At 41.1% G+C, this 20723-nt stretch overlaps 1 long non-coding RNA gene across 3 annotated transcripts in view; it reads left to right on the top strand.

Annotated features, from left to right (window-relative positions):
- Positions 1 to 11182: 11182 nt before the first annotated feature.
- LOC142144559 (uncharacterized) overlaps positions 11183 to 20723 on the top strand; it is a 38771-nt gene continuing 29230 nt past the window's right edge. For all 3 annotated transcript variants that reach the window (XR_012689738.1, XR_012689739.1, XR_012689740.1), the window contains exon 1: positions 11183 to 12058. This is a non-coding gene — a long non-coding RNA (uncharacterized LOC142144559). The remainder of the gene's footprint in view (positions 12059 to 20723) is intronic.

Genomic DNA, 20723 nt, shown 5'->3' with positions numbered 1-20723 from the left:
TAAATATTGAGTATGCTTTCTCATTATCTGTTTAAAACGGCTTTGAAATAGTAGGTTGCCTAAGGCAGAATCGGTTGGAGGATATTATATACGGGAGGCCTCCTGCTAGTTATAGCTATTCTCCCAATTTTTTGTAACCAATTGTTAGATAGTTATGTTAAACTGGGGTATTCTTTACTAGTTTAGGGATCCAAGTGTACTTTAGCAGTTGGTGTTGTGCTGAGTATGTGGGGTGGGATGGAAGGGTTTGAAGTGTGTATTTCGTTTTACACTTGTATGTTTTTTTCCAATTTGTTTTTAATATGTTCCTTTTAATGTCAGCCATGGTAATCAGATCGGGGCAGGTTCAGATTGTATTTCAATGTATAACGTGACAATGTACATTTGTTGTGTAAATGTTATGCTTCAGGTATACTGGGAATGTGTTAGTGTGACCATTCTATTCTCTAACATACGCTACCTAATATGTCATGGTAGGGATTAGCCGGATGGTGGGAGGGCTCCGTCTGCTCACCTGGAATGTAAGAGGATTGAATGAGAGGGTTAAGCGTAACTTAGTACTTTCTCAGCTCAAAAAATATACCTCGGATGTTGTGTGCTTGGTGGAAACACACTTACATGGTGGTAAAGAAATGGCACTTAAAAAACCATGGGGTGGAGTGGGCGTATCACTCTGTTCACTCGCTTAGTTCTAGGGGGGTGTCTCTGTTGATAAAGAAAAATATGCATTTCTCTCTGGAATGTTTACAACTAGACCCTTATGGTAGATATGTTTTTATAAGAGCAATAATTGATTTTTATCCAATAATAATTCTGGCAATATACATTCCCCCTCCATATGGTACAGAAGTGCTTGGAAAGGCGGCATCCTTTATATCCCAATCGCCAGATACACCTGTCATCTGTATGGGGGACTTTAACAATGTTCCTGACCCTATGTTAGACAGATGGAGAGAGACTCTTGCTGCGAGACCAGTGGGTTCCTCTCGTCCTACTGCATTTTCTAAACTTCTTCAGGAAATGGGGCTTGTGGATGTATGGCGAGTTTGCAATCCAGATGTGCAACAATTCTCATGCCACTCTAACACACATAATACTCTCTCTTGGATAGATCTTATCCCCATGTCCCCCATTTTGTTACCTCTAGTCTCCAAAATTGAATATCTGCCAAGAGGTATATCAGATCACTCTCCGGTTTTAGTACAGGTGGACACTATGGTGGATAGGGGAACTCGTTTTTTGGAAATTGCACCCAGCCTGGTTGCAGCCAATAGTGGGAGGTGCTGATCTCATAGTATTATGGGAGGGTTATTTTGGGGATAACTCCTATGCTAATCCAGCCTTATAAAGAAGGTGGCAGATACTAAAAAAAACAATCGTTCAAGGAAACTGGAAATGGAACAGTCTTGTAGGAAACTAGAGTTTACGTATTTATTGTCACGGTCAGTGGAGGACAGAGTCCAGTGGTTGGATGCACAGCAAAAATGGTCGCACTATTTGTTGGATAAATCAAAAAGGAGGTTGCTATTCTCTAGACACGCACAATACTCGGTGGCTGATATGGGTGGTAATTATCTGGCCTGTTTATCTCGGGAGGAAAGGGATAGCAGAGTAATTACAGCCATTTATGATCAAAATGGAGTGAAACAACACGTGGGGGTGGATATTGCTAACTCCTTTTTGCAATATTACAAAGAACCATATGCTTCTAAAGTGTCCTTTACGAACTCAGAGCTTCATTCATATTTAGATTCTATCCAAATCCCTAGTTTGACTAATGAATCTGTTGCCTTATTGGACGCCCCTCTCACAGTTGAAGAGCCCGGCCTATTACCCCACCGGAAGAAACGATGTCGGCACCTACTAAAGTATAATTTGACTTTATCATTTAATAGCTTGTTAAGTGCCGCCCTAGTCTCAGTCAGCTTATTTAACAGGTCGTTGGTCGCATAGGATTTATGTGCCGTCTCTAAATCTCTAATCTGCTGTAATAATTGATCCCGTCAGGCCGTACGTTCTCTCTTAACACGGGAGCCTAATTCGATGAGTTTCCCCCTCATGACACACTTATGTGCCTCCCAGATAGTAATTCTGGACACCTCCAGAGTATCATTATCGGTGATAAAGTCATCTAATGCTGCAGCCAATTGATCTCTATAAGTTGTGTTTTGCAGGAGAGACTCATTAAGGCGCCAGGTGCACTTTTTGGTCATGGATTGAGTGAGTTGGATAGTTATTGATATCGGAGCGTGGTCTGACCAAGTTATTTGGCCAATGGATGATGCTAAGAGGTAAGGGAGGGCCCTATGTGAAAGAAACAGATAGTCAATTTGTGAGTAAACATTATGTGGATGGGAGAAGAAAGAGTAATCTCTTTCTCCAGGGTGTTGAATGCGCCATGTGTCGATCAGTTAGTGTTCATGGAGCACTCGTCTGACCTTACAGTGTTGAGATCTACGCAATGTCGACTGACCATTAGAGGTGTCAAGTTCTGGTTGCAGGGTCCAATTGAAATCTCCTCCTACAATCAGAGTTCCCTCTGCTAGCTCTGCAACTTTTTCGAAAACCTGAGATATAAACAGTGGTTGACCCTGATTAGGCAAGTATAAATTGACGAAGGAATACATTACATTGAATAAGCTACATTTAATCAGGAGTGCTCTTCCTTCAACAAGGCAAAATTTTTGGATGTTCGTAAAAGGGAGTCTCTTAGAGAACAAAGTAGCAACACCCAGAGTCTTACCCTCGCTATTATTACTGAATTACGAATTGGTATAGAAGCCATCTGAGAGCCATTCCTTGCTTAAAATGTGTCTCTTGGATGAAAACTACATCCGCTCCCATATTTCTCATTTCTTTTAATGCCCGTTGTCTTTTCTCAGGGAGATTAAGACCCTTGGCATTAATTGAGACCAATTTGAGTTGAGCTGTCATGCGGGATCTACATATACCGGAAGAGCACTTCTGATGTCAAACAGACAAGCATATTGAATCAGCAGTTGTAAATACCAGGTAAACCTGAGCTTAGAGAGTAATGAGAGGATTGTAAGAGTTGACATTACCAGGAGGACTAGGGAAGGAAAGCCACATGAGGAAAAAAACAATACAGACACAGACAAACCTAATGACATATAAAGATATAACAGATAACACACAATTAAACCGCTCCAGGGAAACGGGAGAGGAGGAGCCACTCCCATCTCTCAGGATTCTTGTTGCGGTGTGGGGAGAAAAAGGGGGGTTAGCGACAGTAACTAGCAGAACAACCTATAAAAGTAGCAAACATTATAAGAACTTTCAAAACAAAATCAGTATCAATACCAATATTAGTAACTAAAGCACAGTAAATCTTGTGGTTAGAAGATCCTCCGATCTAGACAAGACCTGAACTCCAACTTGCCAAAAAAACGCTTGAAGAACAAAGATTCTGTGCCTAATAGCGATCCGGGTACACATCTAACTATAACAATTTAGGTGATCATCTACAGGCCCATGTAAAGACATGGAGAGACAAGGTAAGCGTAGGAGTTCCTCAATACCATGTCCTGGTCACCAGATAGAGATCCACACAGATAAATTGAGATGGGCAACCTCGTGCAGAAAGAGGAGGCTGTACCACAAATTTTATGGTTGAGAGTACCTCCAGTAAGAATAGCCCAAAAATTTCAACAAACCAGAGAAGAAACTTGAAAAACCAACACTTTTCTTTGTGCAATGTCAGTACAAGAGCTGGGTTCATATCCTTTGATAGCCGTTTCTGCGCACATCCTCAGATAGAAGAAAAGTCAGACAGCATAACAGGTATGGTGGACCATTCCTCCAGTATCTCGGTTACCAGAGGGAGCCTGGTATAAATAGGTTGAAGAAAGGCCATGCAGCCCAGCATCATTAAAAGTATCAGTATAGTGCCGCTCCCGACTAACTGAGTGGCTAGTTGACCCAGAGATTCCCTGATCACATCGAGTACAGGGAAGAGGCATCTCCAGCTAAAGCATCAAATTATGTGCCAGCAGACTCTGGGGGATCCCGCCTTCTTCTCCTGGAACTTCCCGAACTTCCCGCCGTTTGCCAGGAATCTGGACCCGTCGGCTGCAATCGGGCGAAATGTTGTTGCCATTCCGGCAGCGGCATCGCCTGTATTCCCAGCTGCGAACAAAACGGATTGATATCTTGAGGTGATCTCAGAAACTCGGTCTTTCCATTATTGGACACTTGTAAGTTAAAGGGAAATCCCCATTGATATTTAATGTTCTTGGCCCGAAGTGCATCAGTTAAAGGTTTAATCATACGACGCATCTGCAAGGTATTCCAGGAGAGATCCTGAAAGATTTGAAGCCTGTTTCCATCATACTCTATGCCGTCCAGCTTTCTCGATTTTTGGAGAATCGCTTTCTTCTGTACGTAATAGTGCAAGCGACAGATCACATCTCTTGGTCGCTCAGATGGGGAGCCCCTTGGTTTCACGGCCCTGTGAGCCCTATCAAATTGAATACTTGTAGAGAGATCCTGCTCAAGGATCCCATTGAAGACTTTAGAAAGAAAGGCAATTAGATCTTGTGTGGGTATTTCTTCAGGGATTCCACGAATACGCAGGTTATTCCTACGGCCCCTGTTATCTAGGTCATCCACTCTACTTTGTAGCAAAAGAAAATCTTGAGCCTGCCAAGCTACAGTGACACTGAGAAGATCATGCCGAGCCGTAGACTCTTTAAAGTCCTCTAATGTGGAAATTTTAGACGAGAGACGAGATAACTCTGCTTGTAGAGTGGCGACTTCTTTTTTGACAGTATCTTTAAGACTGGATTCCAATAACTCAAAGTCTTTCTTAGAGGGAAGTTCAGCCTTTGGTGGTAGAGATTTGACCAATTGCAGAATCGCCCCAATCTCTTGACTGGTGCTCACAGGGCATTCACTAGATGAGGAGTCAGTTGGGGTAGCCATTTCTGTGACCTTAGGTGCTTCAGGCGAAGCTGGTGGGCTATTATCTTGTTCTAAAGGAGCGACTGTAGGATGTAGATATTTCCGTAGATCTTGACGTCTAGGAGTATCCACAGATGTTTTGGGTTTCTGCTTAGACTGGCTTTTCCTATCTTTGCCCATTAGATGGATGCTCCACGGTCAACAAGTGGAAAGTGGAGATACATGATTAAGCTTAGATTTATTATAAACCGGTGATCTGCTTTGTCACATGTCACTTCCCCCCAGTGGATGGATCACTCAGCCATTTAGCAAAGTCACAATACAGTATAGATAGCCCTTGTGGAAAGGCAATGCACCATTTTTAGAAGCATGGCCGAAACCGGATGAGCCAACTCACCCCAGTGTGCGCAGGGCGCCTGGCTATAGATATAACCCGATGAGGCACTCTGCACTCTTGAATCCGTCAGCCTGATGTATACTGGGAGAGAGTTTTATGATCTACAATAGCAGAGCCTGCACCCATTGAGATTCACCACAAGGTGGTGACAGAGACACACTTTTAAAGCTGTAAGAATCAGTGGCACTGTAAAGTCTGCCTTAGTGGGCGAATAAAGCACATAGACGTACATTGACCAGGGGAGCCAGCTGCCTGGAAGAGTATTCCAACGGAGTATTGGAGATTTATAATGGCCTGTCACTCCTCACTTGCCGGCAGCTCTCAGGGCCAGGAACCACAAGCAGACCAACCAATCCGCCGACTACTGGGTCTCAAAAGGCGCAAGTCTCACATACAGGCAGAGCACCCTGATAGATCCCACTACATAGAGGCTCTCTATCCTCAGTGGGGGCCCTGGGACCCGCAACCGGAAGTGCAGGGGCCAGTGACTTCCGGGTTTCGCGGTCGGAGCAACTTCCACACCAGCAGCGCCGAACCCTGTATCCAGCTTACCCCGCCGTGTGCTGTAGTCTTTTCCGGAGACAGGTAAGTGCAGAGTGGCGGATTTGTTGGGGAGCCGGCGGTCTTCCTCCCTGTAGCAGAAGGACGTTTGCTGGGGCGATGAGATGGAGCTGGTCACCATCAATATCCAGGGGTCCCAAGTGTAGAGGCGATCCCCAATGGCCTCCGATTACCTGTCTGAAGCTCCAGTGGGCCTCAGCGCGACCACTCAGTGCCGAGTCAGGCGCAGTTGTTTCTAACAGTCCCAGTAGGCCCCAAGCCAGAAGGTGCTTTGTAAGGTCTCCCCGGGCACTATAAACACACTTTGAGGGAGCGGGAGTACACCCATCCACATCAGCCAGGCTCACAGGGTACTCAAGATGCTTAAGTCCTCCGTTAAAGTTTAATTTTTTTCACCCTCCAAGGGGAGCAGATTAAACTTGCGAGTAGCCAATATGGCCACCAAGTCACTCCCCCGAAGCAAGTCTTTTAAATCTTTTGATCAATTTAAAAGAGATTTCCAGATCCCCCAAAGGGCTTGCTTTCGCTATTTGCAAATCAGGCATGCTACTCAGTCTCAGTTCGGGAATACCCCCCTTATACTGGATACTTCTCCTGTTAGATCCCTGTTGGGGAGTTTGAAAGGTCGCAGAGTTATTTCCTCTGTGTACGCGAAGCTTAATCACCGCCAGACAAATAATAGTTTATTACCTCTCAAAATAAAATGGGAATCAAATATTGGTCCAGTTGATGAGGAGGAGTGGTGTGATATCCTAAAAAGCATTAAACTAGCCACCTCTTCAGTTCATTTTCAACAAATTCACTTTTATATTTTTCATAGGGTATATCACACTCCTATGTCCCTGGCAAAAATTGATAGGTTTCGGAACAATGATTGCCCTAAATGTTCTCAGCTAGGATGTGACTTCTGGCACTTGCTATAGGACTGTCAGGTGGTTCATGCCTTCTGGAAAAGAATATGGAAATGTATTGTTGGGGTTGTTCCCGGAGTCCCTCCTCTGGAACCTAAGTTATGCCTATTCGGGATATCATTAGAGGAAAAACTGAGTGTACCTCTTTACAAGTTTGTTTTCATAGCAATTACTTTGGCAAAAGTTATCATAGCGTGCAATTGGCTCACAAATGTAAATCCAGATTTTCATAACTGGAAGGTCTTGGTAAATGAGACCATGGACCATGAAAGATACACCTATACTCTGCGAAGGGCTGAGCACAAATATCATAAAGTCTGGTCCTCATGGTATGAATCCAAGAATAGCCGAAAAAGGGTGGTCCAGGATGCCAACCAGTACAATGAAAGAGTCTTATAAGGTTTGGGCTTAACTAAACTAACTCCATTGCTTCTGCTCTGATAAATATTGCAAAACTAGGTGATATTTTGGACACTGATATCGGTAAAATATTCATGCATTCAATGATGCTTATATGTACTAATTTTGTCAAAATTGGACCTGCTCCATTCTTGTGTTATTAATTTGTAAAATCTAAATACTTTACAAGAATATCTGTTACCGCTTTGATCTCTCTTTTCAGTGCTTTGATAAATGGCTGATACATGTTATGTAATGTTATTTTCATTTATCTAATTTTGTTTTTTGTTTTTGTACATTTTACCTTTATATGTACTAAAATTCAATAAAAATGTACTTGATTAAAAAAAAATGAAATTGTCCCACTAACACCGCACAACCAAAATAGCACCCATTAGTTAGCCACCACCTACCACACACACACTGTCACAAATCCAAATGATATTTAGTGGATCCCTTGTATCTGCCACAGGGTAGAGCTCATTCAGGGACGTGGAGTCTAACGAGTAGGAGGTTTTAGCCAGTGACCCCCGCAAGAGGGTTTGGATTTTGCTGCTCCTATCCCGCAGGTCGCGGTTCCCAGAATGAGTTGTGGCAGAGTAAATAGTGGAGCTTGATACAGCGGATTGGTAAGGGCCAGTCAGTGAGACACTGAAGGTAATGATGATAGGGTCAGTCTCGTAGGAATGCAAAGTAACAGTGGTGTAGCGGTAAGTAGCAATGGAGTGACAATACTGTAAATAGAAACTGCAGGAGAGTTCTTGGTTCAGTAGCAGTACAAATGGGAGTAATAGCGGAGTAGAACTAGCTGATCCATAGTTGGTAACTCAGAGCAGCGGCAGGTGAATTACTGGTACAGCAACAGTTCCAATAGAAGTGATGGTGAAGTAGAACTAGCTGATCCGTAATTGGTAACTCAGAGCACAGCAGGTGAATCACTGATACAGCAGCAGTTCAGACAAAGACAGTAGTGGAGTAGAACTTAGCTGATCTGTAGATGGTAACTCAAACCATAGCAGGTGAATCACTGACACAGCGGCAGTTCAAACAGAGGCAGTAATGGAGTAGAACTTAGCTGATCCGTGGATGGGGATTCAGAGCAATGGATGAGTTACTGGTACAGCGGCAGTTCAAATATAGGAGCAGTAGTGGAGTCGAACTTAGCTGATTCGTAGAAGGCGATTCAGAGCAGCAGCAGATGAGTACAGGTACAGCAAGCAGCTCTATTAGCGGCAGCGGCAGAGAGGAGTACAGCTGATCCAGGACGCTCATACGAGCAGCAAAAGGTGAGTCAGTGTCACTCACCGGATGTTAGTGCCTCTAGGTTGGGACATGGGTCTCTCTTGCTCCTGCCGGTGCCTCTCCTGAGTCGCGGCCGTCCGCCATCTTGACAAAGATTGCGCATGTGCAGAAACCCTGAACTGTTAATACCATTGCCTCTAGTCTCATTGGTTAATTAATCACCTCTCAGTACTTAAGGCACCTGTTGCCCTATTACCTTTGCCTGTTCTTGGTTCTCATTCCCTGAGACTCTGAGGTGTTTCCTGTTTCTGCTCGTGTTATCCGTTTGCTCTGGACAAGTCTCCTCTCCACATCAGTGGTAGAACTTACCCGCTGCAGACTACTCTCGCTACCTCCGTTACCTGCCTGCTACTGGACATGTCTCCTCTCCACATCGGTAGTAGAACTTACACACTGCAGACTACTCTCGCTACCTCCGTTACCTACCTGCTTCTGGACAAGTCTCCTCTCCACATCGGTAGTAGAACTTACCCGCTGCAGACTACTCTCGCTACCTCCGTTACCTGCCTGCTTCTAGACAAGTCTCCTCTCCACGTCGGTAGTAGAACTTACCCGCTGCAGACTACTCTCGCTACCTCCGTTACCTGCCTGCTTCTGGACAAGTCTCCTCTCCACATCGGTAGTAGAACTTACCCGCTGCAGACTACTCTTGCTACTTCCGTTACCTGCCTGCTTCTGGACAAGTCTCCTCTCCACATCGGTAGTAGAACTTACCCGCTGCAGACTACTCTCGCTACATCTGTTGCCTGCCTGCTTCTGGACAAGTCTCCTCTCCACATCGGTAGTAGAACTTGCCTATTGCAGACCACTCACGTTACTCCGTTCCACGCCTGCACCTGGACAAGTCTTCCCTTCACATCAGTGGTACAACTTGCCTATTGCAGACCACTCATGTTACTTCGTTCCACGCCTGCACCTGGACAAGTCTACTCTCTACACATCAGTGGTAAAACTTGCCTATTGCAGACCACTCACGTTACTCTGTTCCATGCCTGCTTCTGGACAAGTCTCCTCTCCACATCGGTAGTAGAACTTGCCTATTGCAGACCACTCACGTTACTCCGTTCCACGCCTGCACCTGGACAAGTCTTCCCTTCACATCAGTGGTACAACTTGCCTATTGCAGACCACTCACGTTACTCCGTTCCACGCCTGCACCTGGACAAGTCTTCCCTTCACATCAGTGGTACAACTTGCCTATTGCAGACCACTCATGTTACTCCGTTCCACGCCTGCACCTGGACAAGTCTACTCTCTACACATCAGTGGTAAAACTTGCCTATTGCAGACCACTCACGTTACTCTGTTCCATGCCTGCGCCTGGACAAGTCTTCCCTTCACATCAGTGGTACAACTTGCCAATTGCAGACCACTCACCCTATTCTGTTACACACCTGCGCTGGACAAGTCTTCTCTACATATCCGTGGTGAAACTTACCAGCTGTAGACCATTCATGTTTCCTTGTGATATAGCTACTACACTGTATGGTACCTATTAGCTGCCTCTGTATTGTAGCTGCAAGTCACTGACTCTTCTACTATTTGGTGATTGGCCTGCTATATGCTACCTGCGTGCTAAGGCACTTGGACTCTTTCCTCATTTTATCCTGTTTACTAAACTGCTGTACCATCACAGTTCCATGGTGCCAAGACTCAGCATTTATACTATTGACATTCCTTTCCTCTATTCTACTGTATGGTTCCACTGATTCACCACACTACCCAGAGGTCCGCACTTCTGGTAAGTGTAGCTACACCTGGTGAATTCTGGGTAAAACTCCTAGCGCCTGTGACAGTCAGACTGAAGGAAGCCAAATCCTTACTGAGAGTGAGTAACTCGAAGAACAGGCATCGGACAGAGGAAAGTGGAAGGTTTAAATAGCGCTCCAAAATGCTAGAACCAATGGGAACAGGTAGGAGGTCATAAGAGAGGGCAATTTCAATAGCACATGCGCAGAACAAGATACTAGATAGAGGATGTTGATCTGATAATGAAGTTTAGTACACTCTGATCACCGCTTACAGTAGGAAGGTAACAATGTCGGTACCCTTGCGCGGGGTCGGCGTGTGACACACACATTACATTGCCACAAACCTGCTGTGCCGTCACACACACATTACTGTGCCCCTTCATCAACATGCTGTGCCCCCTTATGATCACACTGCGCCCTCCATGCTGCTTTTGCTCCCCCCTTCTCCTGGCCCCCTTCACACTTTGCCATGCTGCTTTGGCCCCTTTTCACACTCTGCCATGCTACTTTGGTCCCCCTTCACACTCTGCCATGCTGCCTTTGCTCCCTCTTCACACTTTGCCTCATCGCACATGCCCTTATTGCCTCATCTCTCATGCCACTTTTCTTTCTCTCCTCTCTCCAATGTCCCTATTTATCCATATCCCATTCTTGAAATATTTTTTTAAACATGTTTTAACATGTATTGACTCTCTAAGAAAACTATGGCAACAAGCATTCACTTAACAAGCTCCTACCCGGAGGCACTGTAGAGTGTCTATTGCATTACACCAGGGAGTCACTGCATTTGTATTCTCTTATAAAACGAGGCTTATTGGCATAATATTTGATATTTTTCCACTGGTGACAAAATGTGAGACTTTCTAAAACAGGATCACTTCACAGTAATTTTCTGCAATAAAGACTGCTGAGATATTAGAATATCTGAAAAACTGTGAATACATGCAAAAAAAGTACAAACAGTAGTAACAACAATTGTTTGTATTATAGCAAAGAGCAACTAAAAAACCCTCCCAAAATAAAATTATACAATGCAGAATGACAGGCTGTTTCGGCACTGCGTGATGTAGTAACCTTCTCAGCAATGGCTCCTGCATTCTTCGTGTAGCTCCTCCGACGTCTCTAGCACCTCCTACGTGGGTGGTTCTTCTTCCCACATGACTCGTCTATCTATGACATTACGGCACATGTGCAGAGAGCCGCAGTCGCTTCTGGGCTTTCTGCAATTTCAATCTGCTGACCTGGCACTCGGAACAATGGACCAGGTGGAGGCGTGGTTTACCAACGTTGGTGCCTACCGGTGGTTGGCCCGACTTACCGACAAGCCAGTCTGAGGCTGGTCTCAAGTATTATCTGGGGAAAAAAACACAGATATTGGGCTAAGAAAGCAGTGGAAAGTGTCAGAAATATGAATGGCACATCACTACTGATGACCAATCCTTCATCTGCAGGGTACTGTTAGATACTCCAGAGAGTATGAAATTAGCAAAACAAAATTGACTTCTCAAAGGTGGACATTACTGCTAACTCCTTCATGCAATCTGATTTTTTAACCATTAAATCTGGTGGTGATACCATACAGATAAACATTTATAAAAATCATTGTAAGCAGGAAAATATTAAAGAGGAGGAAGGAGGTATGAAAATTGTGTGTTTTGTTTAGCAACCAAAGCTAGATTGTAACCTACTCACATATTCCTTGTTGCAGAGGGTGAAATACATAATTTAAGGAGACAGAGAACATATGCCTCCATGCAGATCACATCTCCAGCTCTCGGTCAAAGCAGACAACTCTCTGTCAAAATCTCGAAAGTAGGGTAGGTTAATATTGATTGGATTAGCTCCTGATGCTACTTTAGTAATAGAGTCAATACATTTTTAGACATTTCCTAAATATGTGTGTTTTATTGCCTGTATATAAAACATATTTTGCACAGCGTATTGTCACACAACATATATTTTGTGTGGATTGTGAAGTATTTTTTTTTCTAGATTTCTAAATAAATCCAAATATACAGCTGGAATGATTGCTGATAACACTGCACAGATGCTGTAGGTTTTACCAATAAGTAGTTAATTTCCCTGAATAACTTCTTAGACAGCATGTTCAATTATATTTGTATCAAGTGGAAATAAATGAAATTTACTGCATTCATGTTTGTAGCTTGAACATACCCTTGGGCGACTATAATAAAATATAATTTGATCATTTTTTCTGTTTACCCATGAATCTTAGCCTTCAGCATAAGTTATTTTTGCTTGTTTATTTAGTCAGAGATACCTTACACAACACCCAGATCATAACGCAAAATACACACACACAATATATCAGAAGATCATGCCTTGTAAATCAACATTTGTATATGTTTATTAGATATATTTGCCATCGCACAACTGCAATACAATAATTAGCATAAATCTGACAAATCGTTTATTACAGTTCAGATTTGCACTAGGTTACATTGTACATACTTAAAGTAATCTTATCACATGCTGCATACTGTATATAATAGCATGCACATATAGTGGCTTATTTAGAATAGCTGCTTTTTATTTGCTAATTGATTATTGACTCCTGCAGCTGATAAATCTTAATTCATTAGCGTGGCAGCTATATTATATGAATTTGCAGCCATCCATTCACATTATTTATTACCCATTTACATTTGATCTACAGAAAAAAAGTTTACCATCGGATCCTTAATGGGGAACACAACAGATTTTAGTTTCATTTAGATCTATTTCATTTTAATTTAATTCACATTTGTGTTTGTATTTAAGTGCAATTTATATGGAAAATGTCACTTTCCCATTTAGTAATAACACTGTCAAAATACTTTTCTCTCTTTTGCATATGACATTGCATTATTGTATTATATACAAATAGAATGCATTTACTATGTGTCATTCACTACTAACACCATCAAACTACATCTCTCTATTATCTCTACACTTTCCCTGTGCTATTGTTAGATCTAAAATTCTGATCCAAGTTAATATTTCTATGCGAGTTTGAAAAAAATGGCTGAACAAAGGCTTTATGAGGCCTTAACAAAAAAATCATATTTAACACTATCACTATGCTACCATGGTGCGTAGGTAGACACACTTTCTTTGTCTGGTGTTCACCTAGTGCAAATAATGCTATATTTTAACTGGACACATCTGGAGATGCATCCGACTCAACAAATGCATGTACATTTGCTTTTTTACATGCTCCTTTTCCCTGCATAAGTTCTGCGTGCATATGCTTCCAACTCTATATGAGTGCAGGTACGCTTTATACTCATTATTTAATTAGACTATGTAACAACAACAATAATAATGCCAAATAATGATAATCTAAAACTAACCATACCAACTGAAAAATCATATAAATTTGAGGAGATATAAAGCTGTGATAGACAGCAATAAATCAGTGCTAAAAAGCAACTTCTGTTTACAATTCTGCAGCTTGCAGATACTTATGCAAGAGGTAAACTACAATAATTGGAAAAAGTTTGGGAATTCTTAGTTGTAAAGTTTAACAAAATAAAAGAATGAAGGAACTCAACATGTTTTCAGTTGTTAATAACCCCTTCATTCCTCAGACACCAGGGAACCCAGAGAGAGCTCCTAGCAATAAAACTCAAGATGGTTATAATCGTAAAATAGTTTATGTTGATTTTTTTTCTTTTTAATACTATTAACCTACACCTATTGTCCCGAACCTATAGTACTCAATTGACACTATATTGTGTATTTAGTACATGATTTTTATGCATATTGACATGAGTCATCAAGATCACACTTACATTTTGTAACATTATATATGTAATGGATCATATGTCTTTATTGCTAGCATCCTCTATTAACTACTGATTCTACAAGGAACAGTATTTTGACACGATACACGCATTCTTAAAAAAGTTCTCAAAAGAACTGAAAATCATTTTGCTCCAGGTGTTTGGTCCCAAATTATAGGATTTATAATTGCAAATAGGACATTTACTTTGTACAATTATCAACCATGTAAATTAGCAAACAACATCAGGATACTCATAGCCTTTCACTACTGGATCTATCATGATTCCAGACGATGTGGAACTTGATTATTTTTTAGGGACTTCTTATTGTGTTCCTCTTGACTGCCGAGGTTGGAGACTTAAAAAAGTGGATGCTACCTCACAAACATGTGGGTTATAACATAGCATAAACACATGAAGTTCTTGCAAATGTTTTCTTATCCACAAATTTGTCCCTTTTCTTTTAAATTTAGAATGAGTTATTCAAATAAAGAGATTGCATTTTGAGTTGCTTTACAGAAAAGTATTTTCCTGTAATATAATATGTTAGCAAAAATGGGTCTGGGTGGTGAAGTGCTCCACAGAGGTAATTTAAGTAAAATTAGTTTTGCCAAACATTTCTAAACTTAACAATTCTATAAATGCAGTGGTGTTATGCTCCTAGGCTCTTTAACACCTCCATATACTGGGGAAATTATTTTCTTAAAGTCTAATAAAACATTAATCGTAATGTAGGAATCAATCTGAATTAGCATTAAATGTCCCCTTGTTGTACAATGCAATCGCAATGGATCTGGATTAGAGGTCACATATCATCATAATCATCATCATCATCATTTATTTATATAGCGCCAACATATTCCGTAGCGCTTTACAATTGGGGACAAACACAGTAAACTAATAAACAAACTTGGTAAAACAGACAGAGAGGTGAGAAAGCCCTGCTCGCAAGCTTACAATCTATGGGACAATGGGAGTTTGATACATGAGGTTAAGTCTACATTTTGCATTTCGGTTCAGCCAGACTGCAAAGGTAAAAGTGGCTCATAAGCTAAATGATTCTGTCACACAACAATATTGGTCAGGGGGTAGTTGTCTTCTGTGAAATTGTGTAACGGATGGTAATAGGGTACTGTAGTGAGGTTAAGAGGATGGTTAAAGAATATTATAAGCTTGTCTGAAGAGGTGGGTTTTCAGAGAACGCTTGAAAGTTTGTAGACCAGAGGAGAGTCTTATTGTGCGAGGGAGAGAATTCCATAGAGTGGGTGCAGCCCGAAAAAAGTCCTGTAACTGGGAATGGGAGGATGTAATGAGGGTGTATGAGAGACGCAGATCTTGTGCAGAACAGAGTTGCCGAGTTGGGAGATATTTTGAGACAAGAGAGGCAATGTATGTTGGTGCAGCTTTGTTGATGGCCTTGTAGGTTAGTAAAAATATTTTATATTGGATTCTGTAGAAAACAGGCAACCAGTGTAGAGACATACAGAGTGCTTTAGCAGAGGAATAACGGTTTACAAGGAAAATAAATTTTGCCGCTGCGTGCAAAATAGATTGCAGGGGTTTAAGTCTGTTTTGGGGAAGACCAGTAAGGAGGGAATTGCAACAGTCAATACGGGAGATGATAAGTGCACGAATTAAGGTTTTTGCAGTGTGATGTGTGAGATATGTACGAATTTTGTAAATGTTTTTTAGATGCATATAACATGATTTAGTTATAGAGTCAATGTGGGGAACAAAGGATAGGTGTGAGTCGAGGATTACACCAAGGCAGCGAGCTTATGGGGTGGGATTTATGGTCATGTTATCAACAGAAATAGAAATGGCAGGTATGCTCTTGTTGGTGGGTGGAAATATTATTAACTCTGTTTTATAAAGATTGAGTTTGAGTTGGCGAGAGGAAATCAAAGATATAATGGCAGACAGACAATCAGTTACACAGGACAACACAGATGTCGAAAGATCAGGAGAGGATAGATAAATTTTGGTATCATCCGCATAGAGAGGATACTGAAATCCAAAGGAATTTATTAGATTTTCAAGAGAAGCAGTATAGATAGAGAATAGCAAAGGACCTAGCACTGAACCTTGCGGTACTCCAACTGATAAAGGAAGCGGAGCAGAGGTGGCCCCAGAGAAATTAACAGTGAAAGAGTGATTAAAAAGGTAGGATGAGAACCAGGATAGTACAGTGTCTTGAAGACCTAGGGATTGCAGCATTTGTATGAGAAGAGAGTGGTCAACGGTGTTAAATGCAGCAGAGAGATCCAGGAGAATTTGAAAAGAGTAATGGTGTTTAGTTTTAGCAGTGATCAGATCATTGACCACCTTAGTCAGTGCAGTCTCTGTGGAATGTTGGGAAAGAAAGCCAGACTGAAGAGGATCCAACAGGTTGTTTGCAGAAAGGATGCGTGTGAGGCGAGTGTAGGCAAGCCTCTCTAGGAGCTTGGAGGGGCACGGGAGCTGAGAGATGGGACAGTAATTTGAGAGAGAGTTTGGGTCGGAATCTTGTTTTTTTAGAACAGTAGTAATCACTGCATGCTTGTATAGTGATGGAAAGATGCCAGTAGAGAGCGAGAGATTACAGATTTTAGTTAGAGGTGAAATGAGCACAGGAGACAGGGATCTACCAATTTGTGATGGAATAGGATCAAGAGGACAGGAGGTAGAGTAGGAAGATAAGAAGAGAGCAGAAATTTCCTTTTCATTTGTGGGATCAAATGAAGAGATGGTGTCAGAGGGTAGTGGAAAGGAATTCAGCTGATTGCTTGTCGAGGAAGAGAAGGCCATTTCTAGTCTAATCTTGAAGTAGGAAGCAAGATGCTGGGCACTGATAGTAGACAGAGGGTTCGGGGTGGGAGGATTGAGAAAATATTTAAATGTGTTAAAAAGGCGTTTGGGGTTAGAAGCCTGAGCATAGATAAGAGATTGGAAGTATGTTTAATTTGCAGTGTCCAGAGTCTTTCGATAGGAGCAGTAGATAGAAGTATATGTGAAGAAGTCATTAGAGGTGCGAGATTTACACCAGTGACGTTCTGCTTTACGGGACAGTTTTTGAAGATTTTGCGTTGCTGTAGTGTTCCACTGTTGACATCAAAGTCGACGTGTAGTATGTAGTGTCACTGGAGCCACTTGATCAAGGGCCGTTGCTAAGGTTTGGTGAAAATGAGGTACTGCCATCTCAGGAGAGAAGAAAGTAGAGATAGGGGAGAGAAGGTGTTGGAGAGAGGTGGAAAATTGTTTAAGATTAATAGAATTCAGATTTCTGCGGGTATGAGGAGGCTTGGTAGAGTTAGACAGTAAAGAGGTTAGAGCAGTGGGGATGAGCGTGTAGCTGATAAGGTGATGATCTGAGAGGGGGAAGGGTATGTTAAGGAAATTAGAATATATAACCGCTACCTAACAGTGTATTATAATCGCATTGATTATTGATTCCATTTTCTATTTTCACTATTCTCTGTCCATATGAGTTTAATACACAAAGGAATTCAGGGGCACAGCAGATGGTAAAATTCCACAAACAGATTGTCAGTTTCAAGCCAAGTACTCATCCAGGAGGGTCCACATTTTAACAAAGAAAGGCTTAATCCACCTATGAGGCGTCATAATCTTGGAAGGTTCTGACCTATGAGAGACTGACCTGTGTCCCTGTAACTTGATTTCTACTGTGATGTAATTTATGGCTTTTTTTGTGTGTATAAATTCCTGTCCCATCCCCAAAGTAGTAGAGTATCCTGGCTCGCATCCACACTGTGATTTGGTGCAGGTTTGTCTTGGTGATATTATTTTCTCCTTTTTGTATTTACCATTTATAACTGGATATTTGCATATGTTAATGTTTAATTAAGTATGCATTTTTCATTCAGTTGCGGTGGTAATGTATTTTGTCATTGCAGGCACATTTTAATATTTCTGTATGCATCACTAGTAAATTATTTATTGTATCGGACAATCATTATTTAAAGTGGGCACTCTGAGTGGACTTTCCCATCTTCCAAACTCACACACCTCAAGATTTTGATTTACTAATAAAGGGTGAAGACGTGTCTACTAAGGTAAAAACATTAGTTCTTTACATTTTCTTTTGTTACTTCCTGATATTGGTAAATCAAATATCCTGCTTTGTGAGTTGTGAAGTTGCTGAAGTGGTTATAAGTGGTTTTCCCATGACAACCTCCCCTGCTAGATGGCCTGCCTGGAATAGTCTTCCGAGAACAATGGACACTAATTAGCTTAGCCCCGCCAGTATTTTGCAACCTGCTCCCTACCCATAACCCCCGGCTTCACTTTAAATACAATGAATAATAACCTCACTGCCACATCACCAATATACAATAAACAATATACATATTTACAATGAGCTACAATGTCCCCTTATCCACATGTAATTAGACACTGCAGTGGTATTTTATTTTATCGGGAACAAAAGCAAAGGGCTATAAAATGTACATGCTATAATCCATACTTTATGAGAAACGAGGGACAGACTGATTAGGGTGATATTAATATCTCGTTATACCACATATCTCGTGGGAAAAAAATACAAAAAAAGGTGTTTTATTTTCCTTCCTTTTTTAAATGTATTTTTTTAAATGATTATGAGCCTGATTCATTACTAATCTTATCTACGTTATTTGTGGATCTTACGAAATCTTCTCTGCGCATGCCCAGAAAAGGGAGAAAAAAAGGAAGATCCATTGGTAAGCTAAGAATTTCTTAAGTTAAGATGAAAATCCTTCTTAACTACACTTAAGAAGTTCTCCAAACACTTAAGAAAAAATGGTTGGGAAAGTGAGGGGAATGGGCAGAGATTGGGCAGAGATCGTACTGACTTAAGAAGAGTAAGCATTTACCTCCGGATCCTTCGAATAGATAAGAAGAAATGCTTAGAGTTTTTCTCAACTTTTGCTTAAACTTAAGGAAGCTCGGGTCATGTTTAGTCCAAAACAGCTATAGCAGCAGTGTTGAACAACACCGCTAAACTGTTCAAATAGCATTGTTCATTTAAAACACTCACTCAATTGTTTTTTCTATATATTAATATCAAACATTAAACAATGTACTATTTTTTAAAAAAAACAACCATGGTGGATGCACAGTTGTGATAAATTGCAATATAAAATGGTTGATTTGTAATATCTAATAGTCTGTAACTTTTTGATATTTTTACAAAATGGCTAATAATACACTAGTATAAATGAAAGACATAGCAGCTTAATTTGTGCTAACTTAAGCCAAGCGTACTCTTCCTTAAGGGACATATTGGAAATCCACACAAACATGGGAAGGATATATAATCTCCACAACGATAAGTCCGTGAGTGAGGATTCAAACTCAGGTCCCCACTGTTGTAAGGTGGATTGTCTAACCACTACGCCAACGTGCAAGTGGAAACAATGTGTGCATGATGTGGACTAGAACGAAAAGCTCAGCATGAACGTCTCTCACAACAAATTTTTTTTCTTTTATAACTTTTATTTATGTCAATAATTATACAATGAAATATTATAGCCCTAAATCCTTGGTAGATGCACAGTTTAAATAATTTGCTATGGATATTAATTGATGTATAATATAATAATGATATTAATAATAATAAGATTTCAAATTGTTTGTCATTTTTTGCCTTCTGCTTTTTCTTAGGTGTTTTTTGCTTTTATCTGTGGATATTTTCTATTTGTTTGGATTTAATTTATTTGGAACAGCTGTTGTCTGTGTTGTAGCTCCACACAAATTTCAACATGTAATATAAGCATATTCCACAAAATGGGTCAGGAATCGAGCTTATGACCCCACTGATGAAAAGTGGATTGTCTAACCCCTAAGGCAACATGCTGATTGAGCATTACCTCTATTATATGACAAGCACAATGTTTGAATGTCCTATTGGGTAAAAATAAATGTGAGTACATAAACCAAGCTTAGAGTGCTCCTAAAAAATCAATAACACAACACATGCACTAGTGCAAACATGAAGGTTTAAGGATTGTCTAAGTCATATAATTGGATGAACGAAAGTATATTGGTTAATATTGTTTTACCGTGCGACTGCGATCAGTATGCCACGTAACACGTGGCATGGCGCGATCACCTGGTAAAATACGCACACACACACACTCGCACTTATTTATTTATATATTTCATATTTATATTGGTTCCATTCCACAGTGATTTATGAATAGATAGTATTTAGTTTATTATTAGTTTATATATTATGATTATATGTACACATTAGTGTTATTTGAGGTTCAGGTTGCAGGAACTATGTCATGTTTAGTATAATTTTAATCGCCTATTCATCAGCAGTTGTCCGGTTTATTCGCCGAAGAGATCGCACATTGCATACTCTAGTTATTGATGTTAGGGAATAAATGTTTAAAGTGATATCAACTGTAAAATGCTAATAGACTAGTTGAAACTGGAGTCTTGGTGGGGAAGTCAGAGCCCAACCCCTGGAGAGAGGACCCCCACCTTTGGATATTTTGGTTTGAATTGACCTATGACCTGCAGCACAGTGGACCTTCCTGATACCTGGACCAATAGAAGCAAGCCACATCATCTGCATTGTTTTCTCTGTAACATTGAGTGTATATAATACAGCTCTAGCTTGTGCTAGGCCAGTCATTCTCTGACCACAGTATTTGGAGTGAAGTACTCTAAGCTGGTACCAGCGGAGTGCAGTTTAGCACAGCGAAGGGCG

Source organism: Mixophyes fleayi, chromosome 3 (genome assembly GCF_038048845.1).
Source record: "Mixophyes fleayi isolate aMixFle1 chromosome 3, aMixFle1.hap1, whole genome shotgun sequence".
NCBI classification, from domain to species: Eukaryota; Metazoa; Chordata; class Amphibia; order Anura; family Limnodynastidae; genus Mixophyes; species Mixophyes fleayi.
The sequence above is the reverse complement of the archived record's forward strand: the minus strand, read 5'-3'. Positions and strand labels throughout refer to the sequence as shown.